Source organism: Eurosta solidaginis, chromosome 5 (assembly GCF_040869045.1).
Source record: "Eurosta solidaginis isolate ZX-2024a chromosome 5, ASM4086904v1, whole genome shotgun sequence".
NCBI classification, from domain to species: domain Eukaryota; kingdom Metazoa; phylum Arthropoda; class Insecta; order Diptera; family Tephritidae; genus Eurosta; species Eurosta solidaginis.
Window position 1 is genome coordinate 149289389 of NC_090323.1, and position 17404 is coordinate 149306792.

At 45.0% G+C, this 17404-nt stretch overlaps 1 long non-coding RNA gene across 1 annotated transcript in view; it reads left to right on the forward strand.

The window, feature by feature from the left end:
• Nucleotides 1-2305: 2305 nt before the first annotated feature.
• Nucleotides 2306-17404, forward strand: part of LOC137253848 (uncharacterized) — a 41181-nt gene continuing 26082 nt past the window's right edge. Inside the window, exon 1 of the long non-coding RNA XR_010953902.1 lies at nucleotides 2306-2403. This is a non-coding gene — a long non-coding RNA (uncharacterized lncRNA). The remainder of the gene's footprint in view (nucleotides 2404-17404) is intronic.

Genomic DNA, 17404 nt, shown 5'->3' on the forward strand with positions numbered 1-17404 from the left:
TTTCATCCCTTTTTTCGTATTTGGTATAGAATTATGGCATTTTTTTCATTTTTCGTAATTTTCGATATCGAAAAAGTGGGCGTGGTCATAGTCGGATTTCGTTCATTTTTCATACCAAAATAAAGTGAGTTCAAGTAAGCACGTGAACTAAGTTCATTAAACATATGTCGATTTTTGCTCAAGTTATCGTGTTAACGGCCATGCGGAAGGACAGACGGAAGACTGTGTATAAAAACTGGGCGTGGCATCAACCGATTCCGCCAATTTTCACAGAAAACAGTTAACGTCATAAAATCTATTCCCCTACCAAATTTCAAAAGGATTGGTTAATTTTTGTTCGACTTATGGCGTTAAAAGTATCCTAGACAAATTAAATGAAAAAGGGCGGAGCCACGCCCATTTTGAAATTTTCTTTTATTTTTGTATTTTGTTGCACCACATCATTACTGGAGTTGAATGTTGACATAATTTACTTATATACTGTAAAGATATTAAATTTTTTGTTAAAATTTTACTTTAAAAAAATTTTTTTTTAAAAGTGGGCGTGGTCCTTCTCCGATTTTGCTAATTTTTATTAAGCGTAAATATAGTAATACAAGTAACGTTCCTGCCAAATTTCATCATGATATCTTCAACGACTGCCAAATTACAGCTTGCAAAACTTCTAAATTACCTTCTTTTAAAATTGGGCGGTGCCACGCCCTTTGTCCAAAATTTTACTTATTTTCTAGTCTGCGTCATAAGGTCAACCCACCTACCAAGTTTCTTCGCTTTATCCGTCTTTGGTAATGAATTATCGCACTTTTTCGATTTTTCGAAATTTTCGATATCGAAAAAGTGGGCGTGGTTATAGTCCGATACTGTTCATTTTAAATAGCGATCTGAGATGAGTGCCCAGGAACCTAAATACCAAATTTCGTCAAGATACCTCAAAATTTACTCAAGTTATCGTGTTAACGGCGGACGGACGGACGGACGGACATGGCTCAATCAATTTTTTTTCGATACTGATGATTTTGATATATGGAAGTCTATATCTATCTCGATTCCTTTATACCTGTACAACCAACCGTTATCCAATCAAAGTTAATATATTTTGTGGGCTCTGCTCCACTGAGTATAAAAATAAAGAAAAAACAGCCATTTAGCTGATTTTTTCATGTAAAGTGCAAAACCGGCGATTTTTTTAAATGTTTGTATGGAGAACCCCCGGGGGGTTCCAGGGGGTGTGCCACTGGCATCGTTGGGTCGGGGCTCCAAAGTTAGTGGGGGTCGGTCATACATTTGGACTCGATTGGAGCACTCTAAATGGGTCAAAGTGGGATTTTTCAAAATTTGCCCCTACCGAAAAGTTCGACATCAGAATTCGTTTTAGAGGTATGGTTCCTTCGGCAAAGTTTCTTATTTTGATCCCTAGAATACGATTTTCACAGAGCAATGAGGGATTTTTAAATCGACCCGCCCTAGTGAGCTGTCTTCGATATTCTTTCACTGTCTCACTGGCCCATGCCAAACGCTTCGGTTGGGTCGGCCACTGCACCCAAGCGCTGCATAGTTCTTAATTATGAGAGATTCTCCACCTCTCGCCTCCGTCCTAACGTTAGCTCTTTTTTGTCCGTGTGGCAGACTGATCCTTTACCGAGCGCACTGACTGCTCCCTATCATCGCCCGTTCAGCGGTCTAACGTTAAATGTGGGGATACAAAATCGTTCGCCACATCAGCGCCCATTGCTGTGGTAAGACCATCAAACTTCCCGAGGCGACCGGTAAGAGGTAGGCTGTATTCAAATAAAGCTGAAAATACGCATGGCTGCAAATCGTTCAGCAGGCACGGTCCGCATCTTCTCGCTCTCCTGTGAAGGGACTCATCCCCAAAATCGGGTGCCATGGAGCTGGGCTAAGCCCTCACACCAACGACAAAGTGCCTGCTATAGCTAGGTGCTATATAGTATTTAAAATATTTTGGCATTGAAAATTAATCATGAGAGAAATTGGAAAATTGGAGAAAAATGTAGATTTTCCATGCGATAAAATTCTGTAAGTCACGGTTTTATTCCTGGAAAATAAAACACTGTTGCCAGCCCACCAATTTAAAGTAACAAACTTTTCTAAATGTGGAAAATATATTCATACATATGTATATAGAGGCATCCAGTCAATGGGTGGTATCCGGTGACTGAAACACTTACCCTACATACATATGTATGAGTATGAATGTACGAGCTTTAACGGTAGGCAAAAGTTTACGATTCCGTGAGATTGCTTGAGATCTCAACTAACCGGTGAACGATTGAATCTGAAAATTTGTATGTCTCATTTTACTTTTGTTGAGCAAATTAAACGCTCGCGTGAAAATAATTGTTATAAACTTAAAGAAAATTTGTTATTAGCGTAGTAAAGCAGGTAATATTTGCGTAAAAAATTATATAAATTCTTCTTTTTTTTTTTTGATAATTCTGATAATTTAACAACAATAAGAACAAGAACTGTGTGGTTGTAAAAGCCTTGGGCTAATTGTGGAACTAAAAAAGGAACAACAAAATAATTGTGTTAATATCTATTAGTGATACATACATATGTATGTATGTATTTTTAAATTTATGCAGAATCAAAAGAAATCATTTATTAGTGGCAGCGTTGTGATGACAGTTCTAATTTATAAATATATCTGAGTGAAAGGAAAAAATTGCAATATTCTATAAAAAAATTTTCGTTATCAAACTCCAAGCATTTCATAAAGCGAACGCCAAAGGGTGAAGAGAAAGCGTTCACTTAGGAGAAAATCTATCACTATTTGCAGAAATTCAGTATATACATATTTGAGCCACAAAAACCAAAAACAATAAAAAAACATACTGACATTTATAAGTAAAAGAGTGTAAAAACTCTTAAGAGAATAAACATTTTAATTTTGTTAAAATTATCGAGAGATAAATAACTGCGAATAGCAGATGAGTGAGTGCAATATTGGGTACGCATGGCACTGAGTTGGTGTTGTTGCTATATCGTATATGAATACAATGTCAACCACATATTTTATTTTGCCAGAATTACTCACCGTTTTTCACGTGCATCGATGACGTAACAAAGAACTATGTTTTTTAAAATAACAAACATTTCTTAAAAATGTAAGCTTAATAATCAATTAAAAATGAAAGTGAAATCTAATATATCTAATCTAATATCTAATATATATTATAAATGGGAAAGTTTGGATGTTAAGATGTTTGGATGTTTGGATGTTTAGATGTTTGGATGTTTGGATGTTTGGATGTTTGGATGTTTGTCCAGACGTTTGTCTTTGTGACTCAATAACGCAAGAACGGCTGGACCGATTTGGATGAAATTTTGCACACATATAGCCAATAGTCTAGAAGGATCTACTAGCTATATATTTTTCAAAAGGGGCGTGGTCCCCGCCCCCTAGGAACAGTTATAATTTAATTATTATATTTTTTCGTCTTTGCGACTGAATCACGCCAGAATGGCTCCACGGATTTTGATGAAATTTGGGACACAGACAGTAGTCTACTAGCGAAATTTTTTTCGAACATGGAAAGAGGGGTGGGGGTCCCACGACCCTTCGAGAAATTATTTTTCATAATTTTTACACATTATAACTTTACGTATACTGGCCTTCACCAATATCACAGACTCAAGGGGTCAAATAAGTCGAGGGCTTACAAAGTAAGCAGTGACACCCTCCGCCCGCCCCCCTTTATCTCCCCCTCTGGTGTAAAATCAATAAATTGTTATAACTCAATCTAAATTTTCTCCTAAATCAATAGTTTTTGGTATCTGGTACATACAGAACGAGATCTAGACAATTTTGGAGGAACGATCAGTGGTCCTCTCCTCTACTCCCGCCATCCGCCCTCCATCAATTGTTTTTATTAGCACGCTTTTATTAGCTTTACCTGTATGTTTCTATCTAACTTTTTATTCGCTCCAATGCGCCTGCTGCCTTATTAACATGGTTTTATAATTAGCTTCACCTTATTTGTAATCCCGTAAGGGTCATATCGAGGCCCTTCCGGGATCATTTCTGGATGGTTTTCGGGATCGGTCCGGGATTACGCCGGGGTAATTTCGGGACTTTTTCGGGACTATTTCGGGATCATTTTGGGACCCTTCCGGGATCATTTCTGTATAGTTTACGGGATCCGTCCGGGATCCCGTCGGGGTTATTTTGGAACATTTTCGGGACTATTCCGGAATCATTTCGGGACTATTTCGCGATCATTTGGGGACCCTTCCGGCATCATTTCTGGATGGTTTTCGGGATCCGTGCGGGATCTCGTCGGGGTCATATGGGGACTTTTTCGGGATCATTTGAGGGCTCTTCCGGCATCATTTCTGGATGGTTTTCGGGATCCGTCCGGGATATCGTCGGGGTCATTTGGGGACTTTTTCGGGATCATTTGGGGGCTCTTCCGGCATCATTTCTGGATGGTTTTCGGGATCCGTCCGGGATCTCGTCGGGGTCATTTGGGGACTTTTTCGGGATCATTTTGGGGCTCATCCGGCATCATTTCTGGATGGTTTTCGGGATCCGTCCGGGATCCCGTCGGGGTCATTTCGGGACTTTTTCGCGACTAATACGGGATCATTTGGGAACCCTTTCGGCTTCATTTCTGGATGGTTTCGGGATCCGTCCGGGATCCCGTCGGGGTCATTTCGGGACTTTTTCGCGACTAATAGGGGATAATTTGGGAACCCTTTCGGCATCATTTCTGGATGGTTTTCGGGATCCGTCCGGGATCCCATTAGGGTAATTTCGGGACTATTAGGGGATCATTTGGGAACCTTTCCGGCATCATTTCTGGATAATTTTCGGGATCCGTCCGGGATGCCGACGAGGTCATTTCGGGACTATTTCGGGATCATTTGGGATACCTACCGGCATCATTTCTGGATGGTTTTTGGGATTCGTCCGGGATCCCGTCGTGGTCCTTTCGGGACTTTTTTCGACTAATACGGGATCATTTGCGGACCCTTTCGGCATCATTTCTGGATAGTTGTCGGGATCCCGTCACGGTCATTTCGGGACTATTAGGGGATCATTTGAGGACCTTTCCGGCATCATTTCTGTATTGTTTTCGGAATCCTTTCGGGATCCCATCAGGGTCATTTTGGGACTTTTTTGGGGCTAATACGGGATCATTTGGGGATCCTCTAGGGGTCGTTTCGTGACTTTTTCTGTTTTATTTCGGGATCATTTGGGGACCCTTCCGGCATAATTTCTTGATGGTTTGCCGGATCCATCAGGGTCATTTCGGGACCATTTTGGGATCATTTGGGGACCCTTCCGAGATCATTTCTGGATCCGTCCGGGATGCCGTAGGAGCCATTTCGGGATTTTTTGTTACTTTTCCGGGATAGTTTTTGGACCCTTCCGGGATCATTTCTGGATCTGTGCGGGATCCCATCTGGGTCATTTCCGGACTATTTCGGGATCATTTTGGGATCCTTCCGGAATCATTTCTGTATGGTTTTCGCGATCCGCCGTTGATTCCCTCGGAGCCATTTCGGAACCTTTTCTGGAGTATGTCGGGGTCATTTGGGGACTTTTTCGGGATCATTTGGGGCTCTTCCGGCATCATTTCTGGATGGTTTTCGGGATCCGTGCGGGATCTCGTCGGGGTAATTTGGGGACTTTTTCGGGATCATTTGGGGGCTCTTCCGGCATCATTTCTGGATGGTTTTCGGGATCCGTCCGGGATATCGTCGGGGTCATTTGGGGACTTTTTCGGGGTCATTTGGGGGCTCTTCCGGCATCATTTCTGGATGGTTTTCGGGATCCGTCCGGGATCCCATCAGGGTAATTTCGGGACTATTAGGGGATCATTTGTGGATATTTCCGGCATCATTTCTGGATAATTTTCGGTATCCGTCCGGGATGCCAACGAGGTCATTTCGGGATCATTTGGGATACCTACCGGCATCATTTCTGGATGGTTTTTGGGATTCGTCCGGGATCCCGTCGGAGTCATTTCGGGACTTTTTCTCGACTAATACGGGATCATTTGCGGGCCCTTTCGGCATAATTTCTGGATAGTTGTCGGGATCCGTTCGGGATCCCGTCACGGTCATTTCGGAACTATTAGGGGATCATTTGAGGACCTTTCCGGCATCATTTCTGGATAGTTTTTGGAATCCTTTCGGGATCCCGTCAGGGTCATTTCGGGGCTTTTTCGGGATCATTTAAGGATGGCTTTCAGGATTCGTCCGGGAACCCGTCAGGGTAATTTCTGGACTTTTCCGAAACTATTTCGGGATCATTTTGGGACCTTCCCAAGATCATTTCTGGATGGATTTCGGGATTTGTCCGGGATGCCCTCAGGGTCATTTTGGGACTATTAGGTGAGCATTTTAGGACCGTTCCGGCATCACTTCTGGATGGTTTTCGGTATCCGTTCAGATTCCCGTCGGAATAATTGCGGGACTTTTTCGGGATCATTGGGGTCCCTTCCAAAATCATTTCTGGATGGTTTTTGGGATTCGTCCGGCATCCCGTCGGGGTCATTTCGGGACTTTTTCTCGACTAATACGGGATCATTTGCGGGCCCTTTCGGTATCATTTCTGGATAGTTGTCGGGATCCGTTCGGGATCCCGTCAGGGTATTTTCGGAACTATTAGGTGATCATTTGAGGACCTTTCCGGCATCATTTCTGGTTAGTTTTCGGGATCCTTTCCGGGTCCCTTCAGGGTCATTTCGGGACTTTTTCGGCATCATTTAAGATTGGTTTTCAGGATTCGTCCGGTATCCTTCAGGGTAATTTCTGGACTTTTCCCAGACTATTTCGGGATAATTTTGGGACCCTCCCAAGATCATTTCTGGATGGATTTCGGGACCTGTCCGGGATGCCGTTAGGGTCATTTTGGGACTATTAGGTGATCATTTGAGGACCTTTTCGGCATCACTTCTGGATGGTTTTCGGTATCCGCTCAGGATCCCGTCGGAATTATTGCGGGACTTTTTCGGGATCATTTGGTGTCCCTTCCGGCATGATTTCTGGCTGGTTTTTGGGATTCGTCCGGCATCCCGTCGGGTTCATTTCGGGACTTTTTCTCGACTAATACGGGATCATTTGCGGGCCCTTTCGGCATCATTTCTAGATAGTTGTCGGGATCCGTTCGGGATCCCGTCAGGGTATTTTCGGAACTATTAGGTGATCATTTGAGGACATTTCCGGCATCATTTCTGGATAGTTTTCGGGATTCTTTCGGGGTCCAGTCAGGGTAATTTCGGGACTTTTTCGGGATCATTTAGAGATGGCTTTCAGGATTCGTCCGGGAACCCGTCAGGGTAATTTCTGAACTTTTCCGTTTTTGGGACCTTCCCAAGATCATTTCTGGATGGATTTCGGGATCTGTCCGGGATCCCGTCAGGGTCATTTAGGGGTGCGTTCGAGATCTCGTCAGGGTCAGGGTCATTTCGGGACTTCTTCGGGAATATATCGGGATCATTTCTGGATGGTTTATGGGATCCGTCCATGACCCCTTAAGGGTCATTTCGGGACTATTAGGTGATCATTTGAGGACCTTTCCGGCGTCACTTCTGGATGATTTTCGGTATCCGTTCGGGATCCCGTCGGAATCAATGCGGGACTTTTACGGAATCATTTGGGATTCCTTCCGGCATCATTTCTGGATGGTTTTCGGGATTTGTCCGGGATCCCGTCGGGGTTATTTCGGGACCTTTTCGGGGCTAATACGGGATCATTTGGGGATCCTCTATGGGTCGTTTCGTGACTTTTTCTGTATTATTTCGGGATCATTTTGGGACCCTTTCGGCATAATTTCTTGATGGTTTGCCGGATCCATCAGGGTCATTTCGGGACCATTTTGGGATCATTTGGGGACCCTTCCGAGATCATTTCTGGATCCGTCCGGGATGCCGTAGGAGCCATTTCGGGATTTTTTGTTACTTTTCCGGGATAGTTTTTGCACCCTTCCGGGATCATTTCTGGATCTGTGCGGGATCCCATCTGGGTCAATTCCGGACTATTTCGGGATCATTTTGGAATCCTTCCGGAATCATTTCTGTATGGTTTTCGCGATCCATCGTGGATCCCCTCGGAGCCATTTCGGAACTTTTTCTGGAGTTAGTCGGGATAATTTAGGGACCCTTCCTGGATATTTTCTGGATGGTTTCTGAGATCCGTCCGGGAGCCCGTCAGGGTAATTTCGGAACTTTTTCGGGATCAATTTGGTACCCTTCAGGCATCATTTCTGTGTGGTTATCTGGATAAGTCTAGAATCGTGTCGTTGTCATTTCGGGTTTTTTGGGACTACTTCGGGAACTTTTGGAAACACTTCCGGGGCGTTTCTGGATGGTTTTCGGGATCCGTCCGCGATAGCGTCGGGGTCATTTCGTGGCTTTTTCTGGATAATTTCGTTATCATTTTGGGATCCTATCAGGTTATCAGCTCATAAAGTTCTTTTTTTTACTCAATTACAAAAATAAAATGCATTAGACAGAAAAAAAATTTTAAACAGATAACTTTATAAGCAGGCTAACGTGAATAGCCCACATATTTCATTTTCTCCTTGCGGACGGGGCCGCGGGTAAAGGCTAGTATATTATAAATGGGAAAGTTTGGATGTTAAGATGTTTGGATGTTTGGATGTTTGTCCAGACGTTTGTCTTTGTGACTCAATCACGCAAGAACGGCTGGACCGATTTGGATGAAATTTTGCACACATATAGCCAATAGTCTAGAAGGATCTACTAAATATATATTTGAGAAAAGGGGCGTGGTCCCCGCCCCCTAGGAACAGTTATAATTTAATTATTATATTTTTTCGTCTTTGCGACTGAATCACGCCAGAATGGCTAGACGGATTTTGATGAAATTTGGGACACAGACAGTAGTCTACTAGCGAAATTTTTTTCGAACATGGAAAGAGGGGTGGCGGTCCCACGACCCCTTCGAGAAATTATTTTTCAATAATTTTTCACATTATAACTTTACGTATACTGGCCTTCACCAATATCACAGACTCAAGGGGTCAAATAAGTCGAGGGCTTACAAAGTAAGCAGTGATACCTTCCGCCCTCCCCCCCTATATCTCCCCCTCTGGTGTAAAATCTATAAATTGTTATAACTCAATATAAATTTTCTCCTAAATCAATAGTTTTTGGTATCTGGTACATACAGAACGAGATCTAGACAATTTTGGAGGAACGATCAGTGGTCCTCTCCTCTACTCCCGCCATCCGCCCTCCATCAATTGTTTTTATTAGCACGCTTTTATTAGCTTTACCTGTATGTTTCTATGTAACTTTTTATTCGCTCCAATGCGCCTGCTGCCTTATTAACATGGTTTTATAATTAGCTTCACCTTATTTGTACTCCCGTAAGGGTCATATCGAGACCCTCCGGGATCATTTCTGGATGGTTTTCGCGATCGGTCCGGGATTACGCCGGGGTAATTTCGGGACTTTTTCGGGACTATTTCGGGATCATTTTGGGACCCTTCCGGGATCATTGCTGTATAGTTTTCGGGATCCGTCCGGGATCCCGTCGGGGTTATTTTGGGACATTTTCGGGACTATTCCGGAATCATTTGGGGACTTTTTCTGGATCATTTGGGGGCTCTTCCGGCATCATTTCTGGATGGTTTGCGGGATCCGTCCGGGATCTCGTCGGGGTCATTTGGGGACTTTTTCGGGGTCATTTTGGGGCTCTTCCGGCATCATTTCTGGATGGTTTTCGGGATCCGTCCGGGAACCCGTCGGGGTCATTTCGGGACTTTTTCGGGATCATTTTGGGGCTCTTCCGGCATCATTACTGGATAGTTTTCGGGATCCGTCCGGGATCCCGTCGGGGTCATTTCGGGACTTTTTCGCGACTAATACGGGATCATTTTGGAACCCTTTCGGCATCATTTCTGGATGGTTTTCGGGATCCGTCCGGGATCCCATCAGGGTAATTTCGGGACTATTAGGGGATCATTTGGTAACCTTTCCGGCATCATTTCTGGATAATTTTCGGGATCAGTCCGGGATGCCGACGAGGTCATTTCGGGACTATTTCGGGATCATTTGGGATACCTACCGGCATCATTTCTGGATGGTTTTTGGGATTCGTCCGGGATCCCGTCGTGGTCATTTCGGGACTTTTTCTCGACTAATACGGGATCATTTGCGGACCCTTTCGGCATCATTTCTGGATAGTTGTCGGGATCCCGTCACGGTCATTTCGGGATTATTAGGGGATCATTTGAGGACCTTTCCGGCATCATTTCTGTATTGTTTCGGAATCCTTTCGGGATCCCGTCGGGGTTATTTCGGGACCTTTTCGGGGCTAATACGGGATCATTTGGGGATCCTCTAGGGGTCGTTTCGTGACTTTTTCTGTTTTATTTCGGGATCATTTGGGGACCCTTCCGGCATAATTTCTTGATGGTTTGCCGGATCCATCAGGGTCATTTCGGGACCATTTTGGGATCATTTGGGGACCCTTCCGAGATCATTTCTGGATCCGTCCGGGATGCCGTAGGAGCCATTTCGGGATTTTTTGTTACTTTTCCGGGATAGTTTTTGGACCCTTCCGGGATCATTTCTGGATCTGTGCGGGATCCCATCTGGGTCATTTCCGGACTATTTCGGGATCGTTTTGGGATCCTTCCGGAATCATTTCTGTATGGTTTTCGCGATCCGTCGTTGATTCCCTCGGAGCCATTTCGGAACCTTTTCTGGAGTATGTCGGGGTCATTTGGGGACTTTTTCGGGATCATTTGGGGCTCTTCCGGCATCATTTCTGCATGGTTTTCGGGATCCGTGCGGGATCTCGTCGGGGTCATTTGGGGACTTTTTCGGGATCATTTGGGGGCTCTTCCGGCATCATTTCTGGATGGTTTTCGGGATCCGTCCGGGATATCGTCGGGGTCATTTGGGGACTTTTTCGGGATCATTTGGGGGCTCTTCCGGCATCATCTCTGGATGGTTTTCGGGATCCATCCGGGATCCCATCAGGGTAATTTCGGGACTATTAGGGGATCATTTGTGGACCTTTCCGGCATCATTTCTGGATAATTTTCGGTATCCGTCCGGGATGCTGACGAGGTCATTTCGGGATTATTTCGGGATCATTTGGGATACCTACCGGCATCATTTCTGGATGGTTTTTGGGATTCGTTCGGGATCCCGTCGGGGTCATTTCGGGACTTTTTCTCGACTAATACGGGATCATTTGCGGACCCTTTCGGCATAGTTTCTGGATAGTTGTCGGGATCCGTTCGGGATCCCGTCACGGTCATTTCGGAACTATTAGGGGATCATTTGAGGACCTTTCCGGCATCATTTCTGGATAGTTTTTGGAATCCTTTCGGGATCCCGTCAGGGTCATTTCGGGGCTTTTTCGGGATCATTTAAGGATGGCTTTCAGGATTCGTCCGGGAACCCGTCAGGGTAATTTCGGGATTTGTCCGGGATGCCCTCAGGGTCATTTTGGGACTATTAGGTGAGCATTTGAGGACCGTTCCGGCATCACTTCTGGATGGTTTTCGGTATCCGTTCAGATTCCCGTCGGAATAATTGCGGAACTTTTTCGGGATCATTGGGGTCCCTTCCAAAATCATTTCTGGATGGTTTTTGGGATTCGTCCGGCATCCCGTCGGGGTCATTTCGGGACTTTTTCTCGACTAATACGGGATCATTTGCGGGCCCTTTCGGTATCATTTCTGGACAGTTGTCGGGATCCGTTCGGGATCCCGTCAGGGTCTTTTCGGAACTATTGGGAGATCATTTGAGGACCTTTCCGGCATCATTTCTGGTTAGATTTCGGGATCCTTTCCGGGTCCCATGGTTTTTATCATTTTGGGACCCTTTCGGCATAATTTCTTGATGGTTTGCCGGATCCATCAGGGTCATTTCGGGACCATTTTGGGATCATTTGGGGACCCTTCCGAGATCATTTCTGGATCCGTCCGGGATGCCGTAGGAGCCATTTCGGGATTTTTTGTTACTTTTCCGGGATAGTTTTTGCACCCTTCCGGGATCATTTCTGGATCTGTGCGGGATCCCATCTGGGTCAATTCCGGACTATTTCGGGACCATTTTGGAATCCTTCCGGAATCATTTCTGTATGGTTTTCGCGATCCATCGTGGATCCCCTCGGAGCCATTTCGGAACTTTTTCTGGAGTTAGTCGGGATAATTTAGGGACCCTTCCTGGATATTTTCTGGATGGTTTCTGAGATCCGTCAGGGAGCCCGTCAGGGTAATTTCGTAACTTTTTCGGGACCAATTTGGGATCAATTTGGTACCCTTCAGGCATCATTTCTGTGTGGTTATCTGGATAAGTCTAGAATCGTGTCGTTGTCATTTCGGGTTTTTTTGGGACTACTTCGGGAACTTTTGGAAACACTTCCGGGCGTTTCTGGATGGTTTTCGGGATCCGTCCGCGATAGCGTCGGGGTCATTTCGTGGCTTTTTCTGGATAATTTCTTTATCATTTTGGGATCCTATCAGGTTATCAGCTCATAAAGTTCTTTTTTTTACTCAATTACAAAAATAAAATGCATTAGACAGAAAAAAAATTTTAAACAGATAACTTTATAAGCAGGCTAACGTGAATAGCCCACATATTTCATTTTCTCCTTGCGGACGGGGCCGCGGGTAAAGGCTAGTATATTATAAATGGCAAAGTTTGGATGTTAAGATGTTTGGATGTTTGGATGTTTGTCCAGACGTTTGTCTTTGTGACTCAATCACGCAAGAACGGCAGGACCGATTTGGATGAAATTTTGCACACATATAGCCAATAGTCTAGAAGGATCTACTAACTATTTATTTTTGAAAAGGGGCGTGGTCCCCGCCCCCTAGGAACAGTTATAATTTAATTATTATATTTTTTCGTCTTTGCGACTGAATCACGCCAGAATGGCTAGACGGATTTTGATGAAATTTGGGACACAGACAGTAGTTTACTAGCGAAATTTTTTTCGAACATGGAAAGAGGGGTGGCGGTCCCACGACCCCTTCGAGAAATTATTTTTCAATAATTTTTCACATTATAACTTTACGTATACTGGCCTTCACCAATATCACAGACTCAAGGGGTCAAATAAGTCGAGGGCTTACAAAGTAAGCAGTGATACCTTCCGCCCGCCCTCCCCCCCTTTATCTCCCCCTCTGGTGTAAAATCTATAAATTGTTATAACTCAATATAAATTTTCTCCTAAATCAATAGTTTTTGGTATCTGGTACATACAGAACGAGATCTAGACAATTTTGGAGGAACGATCAGTGGTCCTCTCCTCTACTCCCGCCATCCGCCCTCCATCAATTGTTTTTATTAGCACGCTTTTATTAGCTTTACCTGTATGTTTCTATGTAACTTTTTATTCGCTCCAATGCGCCTGCTGCCTTATAAACATGGTTTTATAATTAGCTTCACCTTATTTGTACTCCCGTAAGGGTCATATCGAGACCCTCCGGGATCATTTCTGGATGGTTTTCGGGATCGGTCCGGGATTACGCCGGGGTAATTTCGGGACTTTTTCGGGACTATTTCGGGATCATTTTGGGACCCTTCCGGGATCATTTCTGTATAGTTTTCGGGATCCGTCCGGGATCCCGTCGGGGTTATTTTGGGACATTTTCGGGACTATTCCGGAATCATTTCGGGACTATTTCGCGATCATTTGGGGACCCTTCCGGCATCATTTCTGGATGGTTTTCGGGATCCGTCCGGGATCCCGTCGGGGTACTTTCGGGATCATTTGCGTACCTTCGAGAGATAAATTCTTGATGGTTTCCGGGATCATTACGGGACTTTTTCGGGGTCAGTTTGGGTCCTTTCCGTAATCATTCCTGGATGGTTTTAGGGATCCGTGCGGGATCCCGTCGGGACAATTTCGGGGCTATTTCGGGATCATTAGGGGTATCTTCCGGCATCATTTCTAGATGGTTTTCGGGATCCATCCGGGATCCCGTCGGGGTCATTTCGGAACTTTTTCTCGACTAATACAGGATCATTTGGGGAACCTTTCGGCATCATTTCTGGATGGTTTACGGGATCCGTCCGGGATCCCGTCGGCGTCATTTTGGGACTTTTGCGGGATCATTTGGGGTCTCTTCCGGCAACATTTCTGGATGGTTTACGGGATCCGTCCGTGATCCTGTCGGGGTCATTTTGGGACTTTTGCGGGATCATTTGGGGTCTCTGCCGGCATCATTTCTGGATGGTTTTCGGGATCCGTCCGGGATCTCGTCGGGGTCATTTGGGGACTTTTTCTGGATCATTTGGGGGCTCTTCCGGCATCATTTCTGGATGGTTTGCGGGATCCGTCCGGGATCTCGTCGGGGTCATTTGGGGACTTTTTCGGGGTCATTTTGGGGCTCTTCCGGCATCATTTCTGGATGGTTTTCGGGATCCGTCCGGGATCCCGTCGGGGTCATTTCGGGACTTTTTCGGGATCATTTTGGGGCTCTTCCGGCATCATTACTGGATAGTTTTCGGGATCCGTCCGGGATCCCGTCGGGGTCATTTCGGGACTTTTTCGCGACTAATACGGGATCATTTTGGAACCCTTTCGGCATCATTTCTGGATGGTTTTCGGGATCCGTCCGAGATCCCATCAGGGTAATTTCGGGACTATTAGGGGATCATTTGGTAACCTTTCCGGCATCATTTCTGGATAATTTTCGGGATCAGTCCGGGATGCCGACGAGGTCATTTCGGGACTATTTCGGGATCATTTGGGATACCTACCGGCATCATTTATGGATGGTTTTTGGGATTCGTCCGGGATCCCGTCGTGGTCATTTCGGGACTTTTTCTCGACTAATACGGGATCATTTGCGGACCCTTTCGGCATCATTTCTGGATAGTTGTCGGGATCCCGTCACGGTCATTTCGGGACTATTAGGAGATCATTTGAGGACCTTTCCGGCATCATTTCTGGATTGTTTTCGGAATCCTTTCGGGATCCCGTCAGGGTCATTTTGGGACTATTTCGGGGCTAATACGGGATCATTTGGGGATCCCCTAGGGGTCGTTTCGTGACTTTTTCTGTTTTATTTCGGGATGATTTGGGGACCCTTCCGGCATAATTTCTTGATGGTTTGTTGGATCCATCAGGGTCATTTCGGGACCATTTTGGGATCATTTGGGGATCCTTCCGGGATCATTTCTGGATCTGTGCGGGATCCCATCTGGGTCATTTCCCGACTATTTCGGGATCATTTTGGGATCCTTCCGGAATCATTTCTGTATGGTTTTCGCGATCCGTCGTTGATTCCCTCGGAAAATGGTCATTTAGGGGTGCGTTCGAGATCCCGTCAGGGTCATTTCGGGAATTCTTCGGGACTATATCGGGATCATTTCTGGATGGTTTATGGGATCCGTCCATGACCCCTTAAGGGTAATTTCGGGACTATTAGGTGATCATTTGAGGACCTTTCTGGCATCACTTCTGGATGATTTTCGGTATCCGTTCGGGATCCCGTCGGAATCAATTCGGGACTTTTTCGGAATCATTTGGGATTTCTTCCGGCATCATTTCTGGATGGTTTTCGGGATTTGTCCGGGATCCCGTCGGGGTTATTTCGGGACCTTTTCGGGGCTAATACGGGATCATTTGGGGATCCTGTAGGGGTCGTTTCGTGACTTTTTCTGTATTATTTCGGGATCATTTTGGGACCCTTTCGGCATAATTTCTTGATGGTTTGACGGATCCATCAGGGTCATTTCGGGACCATTTTGGGAACATTTGGGGAACTTTCGAGATCATTTCTGGATCCGTCCGGGATGCCGTAGGAGCCATTTCCGGATTTTTTGTTACTTTTCCGGGATAGTTTTTGCACCCTTCCGGGATCATTTCTGGATCTGTGCGGGATCCCATCTGGGTCATTTCCGGACTATTTCGGGACCATTTTGGGATCCTTCCGGAATCATTTCTGTATGGTTTTCGCGATCCGTCGTGGATCCCCTGGGGGCCATTTCGGAATTTTTTCTGGAGTATGTCGGGATAATTTAGGGACCCTTCCTGGATATTTTCTGGATGGTTTTTGAGATCCGCCCGGGAGCCCGTCAGGGTCATTTCGGAACCTTTTCGGGATCATTTTGGAACACCTTCAGGGATCATTTCTGTGTGGTTCTCTGGATACGTCTAGAATCGTGTCGCTGTCATTTCGGGTTTTTTTGGGACTATTCGGGGAACTTTTGGAGACCCTTTCGGGGCATTTCTGGATGGTTTTCGGGATCTGTCCGCGATAGCGTGGGGGTAATTTCATAGCTTTTTCTGGATAATTTCGGGATCATTTGGGATCCTATCAGGTTATCAGCTCATTTAGTTCTTTTTTTTACTCAATTACAAAAATAAAATGCATTAGACAGAAAACAAAATTTTAAACAGATAATAAGCAGGCTAACGCGAATAGCCCATATATTTAAATTTCTCCTTGCGGACGGGGCCGCGGGTAAAGGCTAGTATATGTATATATAGGAAGTTACCGCCAACAAGAATTTTTGAATTGAATTTCATAGGTTTTGAAAGTTGACCTATTATTTCCTTTAAACATGCCCGACAGAGAAAATATTCCTTTAGTACGTTATGATAATGTTTTCCGAAACACACAAAAAAGACAAAACTACGGATACACCCGTCGAAGGCTTGCCATTGCTGACCCCAGAATATCGAAGAAGGTGGCAAACGCCAAGGCATGAATTGCATTGGACTGATGTCGCAATCATAAATATTCTTAGCTGTTATACGCAGCACGGCGTGGGGAGTTGATGGGTCCTGAGCGAATGCGCGTAAGAAGTAGCAAGACGGGGCAGGACCTGGTGCCCCACGCTACGTAGATTTGTAGTTTGGCGCGAGCAACAGCAATCATAAGATGTAATGAAGCCAAAGCGTAAACCGCTAGACGTCCTTGAACGTGACAGTAGGGAGCCATAAAAGGTGTATAAATATTTCGTAGTTGGTGATTATTGGGATCTAACACAGAACATCATGAAAGATGCGATGTTCCTTTGCATGTGACACCATTACTAGAGTATGGCCGTCGTAGCCAGTCAGTTGATATGATGATGCTAAAGCTTGAATGCGAACAGTGGGGTGCCAAAAAAAATTTCGGGCTGATGAATATTGGGATCTAGTCCAAAAGATCCCGAAAAATGCATCATACTTTGCACGTGACACACTGTCAATAGTATGTCCGTCTTAAGTAGGTAGATTCTTTTCCGGCTAATATAGCAAATCCACTTTCTAGGGCCGGGATTGGGTTCAATAACTTCCCGGAGCAGGAGGGTATGGAGCAGTCCAGCTGCAAAGAGCTGCTCCGAGGATCATAATTTGTGGAAGAAACAGAACAAATTTAATGGGGTTACACTAAAATTACAGCCCTTGGCCGGAAAAAAGTCAATCCCGTACATAGAACCGGCTG